This window comes from Scyliorhinus canicula, chromosome 18, assembly GCF_902713615.1.
Source record: "Scyliorhinus canicula chromosome 18, sScyCan1.1, whole genome shotgun sequence".
In the NCBI taxonomy this organism is placed as follows: Eukaryota; Metazoa; Chordata; class Chondrichthyes; order Carcharhiniformes; family Scyliorhinidae; genus Scyliorhinus; species Scyliorhinus canicula.
In genome coordinates, this window is record NC_052163.1 from 91,780,060 (window position 1) to 91,794,621 (window position 14,562).

The 14,562-nt window shown below is 44.8% G+C and overlaps 1 protein-coding gene across 2 annotated transcripts in view; it reads right to left on the reverse strand.

Annotated features, from left to right (window-relative positions):
* The window catches only part of sema6bb (sema domain, transmembrane domain (TM), and cytoplasmic domain, (semaphorin) 6Bb), a 708,346-nt gene that overhangs the window by 432,579 nt on the left and 261,205 nt on the right, over positions 1 to 14,562 (reverse strand). The window contains exon 1 of one of the 2 annotated variants that reach the window (XM_038777180.1): positions 3,948 to 4,376. The exons of the other annotated variant lie outside the window; for it this stretch is intronic. The gene's annotated coding sequence lies outside the window, so the exon portion shown is untranslated. Of the gene's footprint in view, positions 1 to 3,947; positions 4,377 to 14,562 lie in introns of those variants that run through there. 2 annotated transcript variants of the gene reach the window in all.

The following is a 14,562-nucleotide window of genomic DNA, read 5'->3' on the forward strand; positions in this document are numbered from 1 at the left end:
TACCTGGTATGGAGGGACGATCTTATGAGGGAAGGCTGAGGGACTTGAGGCTGTTTTCGTTAGAGAGAAGGTTAAGAGGTGACTTAATTGAGGCATACAAGATGATCAGAGGATTAGACAGGGTGGACAGTGAGAGCCTTTTTCCTTGGATGGTGATGTCTGGCACGAGGGGACGTAGCTTTAAATTGAGGGGAGACAGATATAGGACAGATGTCAGAGGTAGGTTCTTTACTCAGAGAGTAGTAAGGGCGTGGAATGTCCTGCCTGCAACAGTAGTGGATTCGCCAACACTAAGGGCATTCAAATTGTCATTGGATAGACATATGGACGATAAGGGAATAATGTAGATGGGCTTTAGAGTGGTTTCACAGGTTGGCGCAACGTCGAGGGCCGAAGGGCCTGTACTGCGCTGTAATGTTCTATCTTCTATGCTCCAGCTCTGCAGAAGCCATGGAAGTCCCACAAAGTAGGAATGATAGGGAAAGAAAAGGGATGTTTAGGTGTACGATGGTATTCACTTGGGTGGCAGCTCCTTGGGCATCTTTCACAGACATGCATGGTGATTGTTATGCGGCTGCATACCAGCCAAACATGGAGGGATTGTAATCACATCCTGTTGATAAAATTGCTGGGGGATCTGAGGGCTCCTTGGTGCTACATTGGTGTAATTTGTGACTCCCTGCACCTGTGTGAGTACAGTCAGTGCAGCAAATCCCAGTTCTCATAATTTGCAAAGTGCAGACAAACTACGGCATCCGTCACCTAGGAGAGGCACTGTGGGCAGCAGACTGTGAGGCTCTACAACTGTCTCATGCTGAGCCTTGGAAAGAACTTGAGGAAAATACATTAAATGCTGTGGTGGCTTTCACTGTTCCCTGGCAACATGTATTCACCTGGTGTACTTGGCAGGAAGCTGCTAATGTAGGAATGTTGGAGCTTTCAGAGGCACACCCGGTGCCCACTCATGTCCTGAAAGCAAAGCCTCTGCATTTTTGGGGAGCAATGACCTTCACTTATTTTTTGTAGCGCAGCCAATTCTTTAAGGGGGTGGGCCTTTACATTTTCACAATGGTAAGGGGAAGAATTGTGCAAACTTTTGCTGTGCTGTACAACTGAACAGCTTCCAGGGAAAATTGTTTAGGGGCATCGCCCCTTCTAAGCTAGAGCTCTGCGCTCATCTCTTCTCTCCTGTGGAACTGGAGATGGTTGAGTACAAGTTTGCTGGTGCACCATCAGAACTCCAAGATAAGAGTCATGTAAGTGGCTCCCATTGTGCTGCGAAAGCTGACAGCCGGGAAGTGCAAATCTAAAGACAAAAATCTCCAACGTATTAGAAATCACCTCCAAAACAGTGAAAGGAGACACTTAGAGCCAGTCCAGCAAGCAAAAGCCTTACACCTTTGTAAGGAAGCAGCTGCCGCATTTGAAAGATCGCTTGCCTATTAATCGCTCAGCCCTGTCGATCCTGATGTCCTCTCGCTTGTTCAACCTGGTGATTCCCAGGAAGCCCAGCAAGCTATTGTGCTCAGAGCTGAAGATGGATTCGAGGGATAAAATTCCACTCAATTGTCTTTTAACATATGCCACTGTGAGACCAGCCTATCGCACGGGAATCTTTGATGCACACTCATTAACGTGTTCGAGTTACACAATATACCGGCAGTTTAACCCACATACCCTCGCAGCTTAAAATTAATCCTTTTATCCAGAGACATTGAACTTCCGTTGATATTCTTCTGAAAGGTTAGAGAGGTGTAAATATTGCATCTCCTCTTGGCTTATAATTATTTGTTCAGTGACTATCAGTTGCTGAGAAAAGGCCCTAGAATCATTGAATGATTGAACACGGAAGAGGCTATTGGACCAGTCAAGCCCATGCTCGCTGTCCGCAAAAGCAATTTAGCTCCAAATGACCACATTACACCAGATGTTTTACACAACCACTGCACACGGTGAGGGGCGAGTGACAGCTATTCAAAAGTATCCAGGTAAGTTTTACAATTCATATGAACGTACTAACAATACATTTAACTGTTGTTTAAAAAGCTGACATGAATTACATGACTGTTACTGAAAGGGTAATAAATGTTTTTAATAATCTTCCTGACTAATGAAATGGGAACAAGACAATGGATGCCATTTTCCCAAAATTGCACCGGATGTTGGATTGGGCTAGAATAGCAGTGTGAAACTCACTGGCTTCACAGGTGCCTTTTCCTGATTAAACAGCACTCTGTGCAAGTTCAGAGTGCTGGCGAGGACCACACAGCCAACTGCAGGGGTGAGGACTAAACATGCTGGAAACGCTAGGATTCTGAGATCGGGGCGCCTTTTTAAAAGGGTTCCTCGGTCTCAAAGTTAAATTTAAGGCCCCCCAACTCCCCGCCCCCTCCACCCCGCAATGGAGATTGGGAACCACCACATGGAGATCAGGAACCTCCCTCCCCAAGGCACTAGGAAATCTCATTCCCCTTATAGACATTTGGGCTTACCCCTCTCCCAGACCACACATAATGGGACCCCCCCACCCAATGTAGGATGGTAACCCCCCCATGCCAGAGCCCCATTGGCACTGCCTGTTTATGTACCCCTTGGCACGACTCCCTTCATGTTCCCTCTTAGCACTGCCAGGATGTCAGAAGGAATGCCCAGCCTTGTCCCTCAACCGTCAGGGCCTACAGTCAACTCTCCAATCCAGCGGCGTCATCACGACTGGTTTTCGCTTTTGAAAACTGATGTGACCATCAATTCACAGGACACGTGGTTGGAAGTGAACAGTGGTTTTAATAGTCTTACAACTGAGCCTGCCTGCGACGAGATGAACTGGCAGCAGGCTCACAACTACAGATCTTTATACTTCCAGTTAGTGGGAGGAGCCATGGACGGAGCCAAGGGTGGAGCCCAGTACAAACTCCTGATCTCCCCCTATGGGCAGAGACACGCAACTGCTCGTATACCGAGCTTACAGAGACACAACACGTACAATATAACACAGTGTGAGTTACTCGGATTGTGATTCAATACAAAAACGAGAAGTGATTCAAGCCGGCGTGACTGTACGCCATTGGGGGGCGGAGGGGGAAGAGGGATACGTTATTGGGGGGACGTTACATACTCGCCTTTACATTTATTTATCACTTTATTTATTTTTTTTACTTCTTAAAATTTAGAGTACCCAATTCATTTGTTCCAATTAAGGGCAATTTAGCGTGGCCAATCCACCTAGCCTGCATGTCTTTGGGTTGTGGGGGCGAAACCCATGCAAACACGGGGAGAATGTGCAAACTCCACATGGAAAGTGAACCAGAGCCGGGATCGAACCTGGGACCTCGGCGCTGTGAGGCAGCAGGGCTAACCCACTGCGCCACCATGCTGTCCTACCTTTACATTTATTAACCTATATGATCATGTCACTGGCGGGGGACGGACAGGGAAGATCTCAAACTGAAATCTCGCCTGCACAAATCCCGTTTCTTGCGGCTTGCGCGGATTAGAGGCCATTACCGGATTTGCACCCGTGGCTAACGGGGCTGCCAATGAGTTTAAAACGTAGTTGGATGAAATGTTAAATAACATAGCAGAGAGTTAAGTTTCAATAGACCAACAACTTTCTTATATTTCTCCCGTCTTCTACCTTGGGTTAGAGGTGAAGGTGAAATTCGCTAACTGATTATGTGAAACCTTGACCACATTTTCTTGAATTTTTGAAACTCAAAAAGGTGCTGCGCTCAAAAAATAACAACTATAGCCCTGACAAGAGGGTTCACCCTGACTGGAACATCATGCTTGGGGGACAAGCATTTTGTATTTCAGAGAAAATAAAAATCACTCAAGGTTCCCAGCTGATTGGCGCTTTGGTTTCCTCCTCCACAAGATAAGGAAGCGAATAAAAGGCACGGGAAAAGGCACTGTGAATATCACTCCAAAACAAATGGATGGTCGCCTACCTTCAAACAAAATGGAGCTTGCATCGGTCTCAAGGCTGGCAGCTGTAAAAGGGGTCACTGTGCCAGCTCTGTAACCTCTTTAAGCAGTTGAACAGTAGATAGATGCGCTGTCGGTTTGGACGGTGAAGCTCGCTGAAGACACTGGGCATTGACACTCTCGAACAGCACTACATGTGTGATGTCTGAACAACCGATTCTGAGTGACCTGCACAAACTTCGAGGCACGGCTTTATTCGACAGACCTCGCTCGTGACAGGTTAATTAAATAGAACAATGGCATCAGAGAGTTAGATCATGCTGCTAAAATGTCAGAGTGAAGCAGCCTTGGTTCATGGAGGGTTTTCCCCAGTGTTTCTCAATGCCTGTTGGGATGCCAGAGAAATTTCACAATCTTTTGGAATATTGTTTTAGCTTCCTCCTATTTAAATGTCCAGTCTTCCTTGTTCCAAACAATACCTTTTTAAATGGGACATGCTCAACTGAGCACTATTAACACAGCACTGACTGTGTATTGATAAAAGAACAATGGAAGCAGACGCCATAGCACAAGCCTTGAACAGCCGCAGTGTGACTTCCCCATAGAAGCTCCAAATTTATTAGCCTAAACAAACTATATTGAAAATAGATTGTTCTTAGAGACTAAAGACCTGTCTAGAATTCAAATAGATATCAGATTTGGCAGAATTTACATGTAGATCTGATATCTGCGTGATCGATTTCAAAACAAACTCTTTGAAAATGACAGGTTCTGTTTGCAGCACATGGAAGATTGAGCGATGGGGGTGGGGTGGGGGGAGGGGTGGGAATACGGGGGTAGCTTCTGATTGCTTCTGTTATCCCGTAGCAGATTTTTCACCTTATATGGTGCTATTAGTTATTTAATTTTGCCACAAGATTTTGTCTCTTGTTGCAGTTTAATCTCACAGACACAAATGTCCTCTTATCGCCTCTAAAAAGTGGCCATTTTGTGTACGTGTGGGAGCTTAGATAGCAAATGCCCACAGCCTATTTGACTATGGAGAACATTGCAGCTTGACTGTATGTGACTTCCCAAAATACGCTATTTCCAATAGAAGTCACTGGACTCAAATCAGGAGCAGGGACCTATAGGCAGAATGGTTTACTCTTTACCTGGGAGCATAGGTAATAACCATAGCCTGCTTGGCATCCAACTGCTGTATCACCTAAAAGCAACTATAAAAGCAGAATAAACTGAAAGTTTGAGCTGGGAACCTTCCTGCTTGATATACATCATGGGGAGTATTTTCCCATTGCGTCCTTGTGGAAGCTGTGCACAGTGACTTTCTCCAACTAACCTTGCATACTTTTTATGGAAACTAGCGGATTACAATCCTAAACATCAATAGCGTCTGTATTTTTACAATCACCATGTGCCTTCATAGGCACATGTAATGTAATTTTTATCATCAGTATATCAATGGGGTGACTTACTCTAGTTTATTTAGATTACACCACTGTTCTTCAAACTATTTTTCCAGGGACCCATTTTTACCAACCGGCCAACCTTCGGGACCCAACTCGGCCGTCCTTCACGACACATGCCGGCCGACCTTCATGACCCACGCCGGCCGACCTGAGCGACCCACCATTTTCTCTTACCTTGTTTGCTGCTGACAAAAAATTGAGAAAATGGTTTTGGGTCCGTTTGGCCCTCGTGCACGCTCCTCCAATGGAACCTGTTGGATGAAGGTGAAGCCTTAGCGTGTCGGAAAGTATGTAGACTCCATCTGCCCAAAGTTCTGAATTTTTTTCTTGTAAAATTTTATCAAATAAACCCCTCCCGGAATTTGTAACAAAAACTAAAAAAATAAAATGAGTAAAATAAATGAAAAAAATGAATAAAACCCCCCCGAACTTGTAAAAAAATGAATAAAATAAATGACAAAAATAAAAATTAAATGAATAAAATAAATGAATAAATGAATAAAACCACTACAGAACTTGTAAAACAAAAAGCTGCAACCTTTTAAAACAATAGCGGCCGCACTGCGCACGATCATCGTGCGCGCATGCGCAATGCGGCCGAATTTTCTGCGCATGCACGCCGATCATCGTGCGTGCATGCGCAATGCGGCCGAATTTTTTTTTAGCATGTTCGCGGCCGCTTGCAGCTGGCCTTATGAAAAGCCGACTGCTGCACGGGGATTTGTGCGATCGGGAACGCCGCGGGCAACGGCTCCGCGACCCTCCCGACACCCGCCCGCGACCCACCCGCGGGTCGTGCCCCCGATTTTGAAGAACACTGGATTACACTATATACTCCTCAAGATCCGATCCTTCTCTTAATAATAATAATAATAATCTTTCTTGTCACAAGTAGGCTTATATTAACACTGCAATGGAGTTACTGTGAAAATCCCCTAATTGCCACATTCCGGCGCCTGTTCGTGAAAAAAGAGGGAGAATTCAGAACGTCCACATTACCTAATAGCATGTCTTCCGGGACTTGTGGGAGGAAACCGGAGCACCTGGAAGAAACCCACACAGACACGGGGAGAACATGCAGACTCCGTCCACACAGACAGTCACCCGAGTCGGGAATTGAACCTGGGACCCTGGCACTGTGAAGCCACAGTGTTATGCTACCATGCTGCCCCTTGAGTCTTGAGTTCAAAGCAATCATTTGATAACATGCCCAGGTAAATTAACTGATAATTTGGTGTTGGTGTATATTGTGGCCGCGATTTAACTAAAAGGGAACAAAGTCCCGTGGTGAGCGCGTTTATCTGCGTGTTTCCCGGCACTCGCATCGGCAAGAAACACAACACGATCAAAAATCACTTGGGTTAGATAGGAGGCCTCAGTAGGGAACGCGCATCTGAAGCCGCACTTTTCTGCACTGAGGAGCCCCGCTCGGTGGAACTCCTCAGTGTAATAAGAGATCCCCTGAGCCCTCCCCAAGCTCCAACTCACTATGAGGGGGTCCCCGGGACCCCACACACCTGCACAGGGCACCCCCAGCCCGATAACCACCTTGCAACAAAAATGCCAGCTTGGCACCCTGGCAGTGCTAACCTGGTATCCTGGCAGTACCCATGCCAGCTAGCAGTGGGTGTCCAGGTAGCACCAGCAGTGCCAGGGTACCACCTTGCCAGAAGAACATGCACATTGGGGCCTTCGATCCCCCGAGATACTGTTCCGTCTGTTCACCGCTTGTGGAGACCAGTATTGAATTGCACCCACCCCAGGTCTCCGAGGTGAAGGGGATAGATCTTAATGCCTCAAGTGCCAAAATGTGAACCTGACCACAATGGGCGAGATTTACATCAAAACATCTTGCGAGATCGCGTTAGATCTCATGAGGTGTTGCGAGCTAGGTAGATCCCGGGAGTGGAATCTCCTGGCTTTTATCGGCCACGGTGCGCTGCAGCAAGCTGCTCTTTGGGTGCAGCATGGCCGTTCGATCACGCCCACATTATCTTGGTAAGATCTTAACTCAAGCACCACATTTTGACAAACCTTGAATAAAGTTTACAATTTAAAAAAGGAAGTAAGCACATCACACAAAACCAAATTAATAATTAAATTGTGATATAATCATTACATATTTACTTTGGAACATATTTTATCCAACTCCTTGAGTAGCCAAAATAATAAATAGAACTCTCAGAATCAATTACTAGGTCAATTTAAAATATCTTCTTGCTTTGCTGTCCCTTCAGGAAAATCAAACGTGAAAATCACTTTAAACTGTTTCTGGCTGCATTTCCGAGATTTCTCTCAAGAGATTATCCAACTGCCTCTCTCTGTGACATTTTCCAACTGATATCTCTCAAACAACTTCCTACAGTTTCCTGGACTTTGGGATTTGAACATCTGATCCTCAAGTTGGAAAAGGAGCAGTCAATCAAATGCAAAGTGTCTGAGTCACAAAACCTGGAATATTTGAAAAACATGCGACACACTCACACAAGCCTCAAAATAAATTCACAACATTACATCAGAACAAGAGACTTTTTAAAGATTTCTAATGATAGTAACATGCTCATCAAGTCAAAACCTGGTCAAAAAGACTATGGGTGCGATCTACCGTCCGCGTCCCACCGGAATCAGGGCGCGATGCAGCTGGTACATCTGGGAAGTCTTCTTCCAGGATTTACCCACTCACCACGCCTTGTGGGATCCAATGGGATCTCGCAAGATGCTGCAATCTGGATCCAACACACAATGGGCGGGTCCCAGATCTGTCAAATTTGCATCTTAAAGTGTTGCAGTCAGGCACACTTAAAAAAAAAATTTTTTACATTTCAGAGCACCCAATTCATTTTTTCCAATTAAGGGGCAATTTAGCGTGGCCAATCCACCTAGCCTGCTCATTATTGGGTTTTGGGGGTGAAACCCATGCAAATACGTGGACAATGTGCAAACTCCACACGAACAGTGGCCCAGAGCCGGGATCGAACCTGGAATCTCGGTGCCGTGAGGCAGCAGAGGCAGCATTGCGCCACCGTGCTGCCCCTGCAGTTAGGCACACTTTAATATGCACTCGCCGGAGTTACCCAAGGCGCAGGATCTAACCCCTTGGCCTTGGAGACCCTGAGCGAATATAGGTTAGTATTGGTCTTCACAAATAGAGGACCAGGTGTACTGCCACTTGCAGGGGTGGGATCTGGATCTGGGGCCCCTGTGTGGCTGGGCTCGGGGAAGGGTGGTACCCTGGCACCCCGATGCCATGCTGGCACTGGCACCCTGGCAGTGCCCAGGATGACCATCTTTATAGGTGAGTTGGGGCACTGGGGGGGCCCAAGGGTCATGTTGGGGGTTCTAAAATCAGGGTGCCATTTAAAAATGATATCCCCATCTCTTCCTGCACTGGTGAGCAGAGCTGATTCGTGCAAGAAATGAGAATAAATGTAGCCCTGGAGGGGCATTCCCTGCTGAGGCTCTGAAAAAAAAAGAGTCCTGTTAGATATTGGGGTCTTTCTTGGCCCTGTGAGCACCGGGAAACACCCGGCTGAATGCATTTGACGGTTTAATTTCCGTTCGATCGCGCCCTTCATTTTTGACACATACACAAAAGTGCTTTTTTTTTAAACTGGAAGAGCTATAAATTTCTGAAGGGTATTGCAAACAGTGAAGGTGCAAGATTTATTCCACAGTCCTGCATCCCCAGGGACATTTTGATTTATGACACTTACATGTTGGAATCTAGTGTAATTCTGACTTTGAAGCCAAAAATAAATTTTCTTAGAAAATAAAATTACTGTAAGTTACCACTGACACTTGATTTTTATTCCATCGAGAGGCATACACAACGAAAGAGCTTTGCAGATTAAATGGACGGTGGATAGCTGATAAGGTTAGAGTTGTGCTTAGGATTGATCATTTGCATACCCCCATGTCAAATACAGTACTGTTGCTCGCTATCAAGGTTCACACATAAATAACATGCACTTGGGCCAGGTATCATCTCTTTGCTAACAATGCCTACAGAATTGTATCTAGACAATTGAATAGCTCATAGAACTGTCTCCTAGCAGGGAGCTGATGTTTTTAGGTGAGCAAGGGGGCGGGGGGGGAACGGCTGAGAGGAAAAAAAGATCTGTATGCTGTTCAATGACATAAACAAATTGAAAACAGATGCATAGCTTGTCGGATATGTTTGCGACTGTAGCAACCAGTAAAACTGATGATAATGATATGTATTTAATTCCAGCAAAATTAACTAAACAGTACTTAATTGTACAACTTTCATAAGGAGGATTTTGTGTTGAGCAATGAAATCAGATGCAGCTCCTTCATTCCTCTATCTGGGCTGTACTGCAGATTAGCTAGGCTGTCTGCTGAGTTCAGTAATGAGCTCGTGGTCTGATCGTAGACTGATTGGTTAAAGACTGTTTTTGAATCTAACCACAATTTCATTGATTGAATATGTATCTTGAAAGAGAGCTTTTGAAAACTCGTTCAGCGCAAAGTTGGGGCGGGGATTTATGCATTATCTATTGCTCTCCAGATGTTGATGGTTTGTCTAAATCTGCAGCAAACCTTTTCAGTCTTGCTGGGTCATGTTGCCTTCTCTGAAGCATCTTTGTAAACTGACTGTAAATGCAGCATCTGGATAAATGCTGCCACTGGTGTATTTCAAGGAATGGGGCTAACTCACCCACAGCTTGCAGATGCTTTGATCACAGGTAGGTGCGGGCGAGGTCCTTGGCTGTGTGGTTGTAAATGCACAGAAAGAGGCTTCTGGGAAAATACTGCGACAGTGCCGTGGCACTGCAGGCAAAGGTCAGCAAATATTGACTGTCAGCGTGAGGCACTGATGGTTGGCATGAATGCATGACTGACCAATAGCCAAGCTGTCCAAGTGCATCTACAACAGTGGCATTTCCCAACAAAGTGGAAAATTGCCCAGGTTTGTCCGTTTTTTTAAAAGTTGGACAAATCCGTCAATTACTATCCCATCAATCAATCCTCGACCATCAGCAAAGTGATGGAAGGCGCCATCAATTGGCACTTACTCACCAGCAATCTGCACACCAAATTGTGGGTTTGGGTTCTAGCAGGACCATCCCATTGTCGGCCTGGACTAAACATTGATAAAAGAGCTGAATTCCAGGGATAAGGTGAGAGTGACTGCCTTTGACGTCAAAGTAGTATTTGACCTACTGACTAGGTGTCAAGAAATCCCAGTAAAATATCCTGGGGTCACCATTGACCAGAAACCTAACTGGACCAACCACACAAATAATATGATGAAGAGGAGGTCTGAGGCTGGGAATTCGGCAGTGAATAACACATCCCATGACTCACTAAAGCCATTCCCCGATCTACAAGATACGAGTCAGGAGTAAAATATTCTCCACTTTGCCTGGATGAGTTCAGCCCCAATAACCCTCAAGAAGTTCAACGCCATTCAGGACACGCACTCCACTTTGTTAGCACTCCATTCCCATCTTAAACATTCACTCCCTCATCAATGGCACTATGTGGCAGCAATGTGTACCATCCCCAAATACACTGCAGCAACTCACCAAAGTGCTTTCAACTGTACCTTAAACAGTTGCAACCTCCACCACCTCAGAGGACAAGGGCTCGTGAATGCAAAAGAACGACGAACAATTAAAATAATTATATTCCTCCTGATCTTTGTTAGAAAAAATCAAACCACTTTTAAGTCTCCTCAACCAACTTTCAGTGACAGTAAAATAGTTTGATCAATTTTCCTGAAGTACATTTTTCATGTTCAAATTGGCCTGTCATCAATTTGTTGAGCTGGTCCACTACCCCAGTTAAATATCCCTTGCATTGGAGCTTTGTGCCAGAAGGCAAAGGTGGAAAGAATGGTGCATCGGAAAGCCTGAGACTCCTCCAGTTGCGATCCTGGTCTCAAGTTCTTCTGGCTGCTGCCAGACTGGGAAACAGTGGGCAGGCCTACACTTCATGTTGTAGTTCAGTATGTTGAAGCATCCCCGAGCACACCTGATGTGCAAAACTGCTGGTTCAAATTGTGACCCTGAACGACAGGTTGCCAAGAAAACAACGTGATTCTCATCAAGGTGTTAATAAATGGCAGGGCTCCCAAAACATTGACCAAACCTTTGAATCTCTTCCAACTTCAGGACAACACATTGGTATGACTTATCCATATAAACTTTACTTCAATGCATTCATTCCATCACTGACTACCTAAAGTTGTATGCTTGACACCTCACGTTGTGAAACCAAAACCTAACCAGATGGTAACTTTTCAATCATAAATTTAATACTGATATAAATAGATGAGAATTAAAATTGAAACCTTTCTAAAAACATCTCTAAGATAGTGTCAAAGACACATTCTTGTTCCAAATTCCAAATCGAGTTGAGGCTGTTCCCATCTTTTTGATTAATTATGTCAGGGAAATGGGTGCTTCAGAAGTTTTTCAGCTGAGGCGTTCGCTATACTGAGCTCAGAATTAATCAGGCTTACTTTGCGTTATTTTGGCACATTCCGTTTTGTCTTGCCTGTTCATCCGAGGCTGATTCACTCCTTTCACCTTTGCATGCATTTCTCATTCTGAAAAATCACTGCTTTAATAAAAAAACACACTTCAGAAACAGCTAGAATATAAGGCCTTGTGCCCTCAGGGTTTAGAAGGAGAATCTTCCGCTTGCGAGCGAGTAATCCTGAATGAGACACAGGCTTTAATGACTGGCTGAATTTTTCAAAAAACAACACGTTTTTAATTTATCAGCATGGTCAATGTGTCTACAGGTTGGGATTATGCATAAAATGTTGGGATTTAATGAGTGGCTTCACAAGCTGCCAGCTTTCAAGGACCTGCTGTTTTGTTTTTCTTTAAGAAGTCACTGGAGAAATCTCGGCTAGTCCTTCATTAAATTGGGTGCAGACTATTATCTCGGATTTTGGTCCCAAATCTGATTAAAACGGCAGGTACTGGAAGTAAGTATCTCTCACAGAATTTATTGTTAATAAACAGGCTGGTGTGCGGTAATGTGATTACATGTTCGGAGGCTATAAATTAAAACCCACTGCCACCCAATTGAAGTTTACTTTTCCCGAGAACAAAGCCTTTTTTTTTACATCGACTGACATTTTCTCCAACTGTCTGAAGATGCATGGGTTAGGTGTATTGCCACAGTAAATTGCTCCTTAAAGTCCAAAAGGTTAGGTGGGGTTGCTGGGTTACAGGGATAGGGTGGAGGTGTGGGCTTGAGTAGGGTGCTCTTTCAGGGGCCGGTGTCGACCTGATGTGCCGAATGGCCTCCTTCTGCACTGTACATTCTTTAAAAAAATTGTTTAGCCCCCGAAAACAGGGGGAGTGAGGTGGATTGTGATGCTTGATTAACCCGTGCTCATTGAGCAGAATGGAGGCCCCGTGCCAACAGCAGTGCTACCACATTGTTCATTGCCCATGTCCATCGGGAAGAGGCACCCCAATAGCATTAGTAACATAAAAGCAAATTACTGCGGATGCTGTAATCTGAAACAAAAACAGAAAATACTGGACAATCTCAATAGGCCTGACAGCATGCATGGAGAGAGACGGGAGCTAAGGTTTTGAGTCTGGATGGCTCTTTGTCAAAACTATGACAAAGAGTTACCCAGACTTGAAATGTTAACTCCCTTTTCTCTCTACAGACGTGATCTAGTAGAGATTATCTAGTATTATCTGATTTTGTTGCAGCATTAATCAAATAATAATCTAATAATCTTTCTTATTGTCACAAGTAGGCTTACATTAACACCGCAATGAAGTTACTGTTAAAATCTCCTTGGTAACAACTGAACTACTGCCTTCACCTCTTCAAGGAGAGGTGCATTGTGGTGGTAGCAGGTGCTAAGAGTTGTTCTACAACTGAAGGTTACCTGGGAAAGTAAGATCAATGATTAGCCAATGGCATAGAGCAGTACTGGCATCAAATCAGCATTTCACACTGACTAACAATTGGGGTGATTTTGAGTCTGCATCAGCCGTGAGACTAAATGGCAATGCAGGCCCAAAATACTGCGAGAGGCACAAAACGAGATTCTTGTCAGCGAGACGTCATTTTCCCATTTCCCCCGCGCCGGTGATGGAACGAGGTTGAGGGATCAGACCATTAGGAATCAGACCAGATTGAGAGTAATGAACAGTGCCAACCTGGCAATGCCATGGGCAGTCCATCCGGGGAGCGTGTCATGTGAGAGTACCTTTAAGAAATGAGTGTTTCGAAATGGGTTTGTATATAAGTATCTGTAGTGAGGTACCTTTAAGAAATGAGTGTTTATTACTGCAGTGATGTCAGAGAGTGGGTGGAGCTGGGCTGTCTGTCAGCTTTTTACTTTCCCTTTAGGCGTTTTGCTGCAGGGTGGGTTTGGTTTCATTTTAGATTTGGAGAAGCTGAAATCACAGCAGGATGTGTACGAATCTCTGCTAGCTTATGAATGTTCATTTGGGATTTTCAAAGTAGTAACTGCTCTCAATAGTGAATTTAAACCTGATCTTTGTGTGAAAAGGGTCTTTTGTCTTCTGAATGTTGTTTGGGAATTTATTAAGGATTACTTAGTGTTGTATTCTTTGGGGGTTGCATTTGAATGAATAAGTTGCTAAGATGTTCACTGTATGTTTTAAAAAGGTTAACTTGAGTTCATAGAATAAACATTGTTTTACTTTAAAAAAAATACTTTTCCATTTCTGCTGTACCACACCTGTAGAGTGGGCCATGTGCTCCCCATACTACAATCTATTAAAAGCTGTGGGTCAGGTTAACTCCATGATACACTTTGGGGTTCTCTGAACCCTAGCCCATAACAAGTCCCATGGTGAGGGGTGGGAGTTCACCTTATGTGTGTGTGTGAGGGGGGGGGGCTTGCCCCAGTGCTTGTTAGGGGGGGGGGGGGGTAGTTGCCCCATTGCTTGTAGGGGGAGGGGGGAATGCCATGTCTGTGAGAGGGGTAGTATTCTTCCATATTGGAGATCTTTAAAAACAGCGGCGGATCTCTGTGGAATCGGCCTTGTAGGCTTTATTGGGCCCCACCCCACCAACATGGCAGCGGAAACCGTGCACCCAGATTTTCTGTGCACAGAATGCTGGAGAAACTGGAGAGTAAACACAGCTGTGCAGCTAGAGAGTTGCACGCTGGTTTTAATTCCACCGACTATATTTT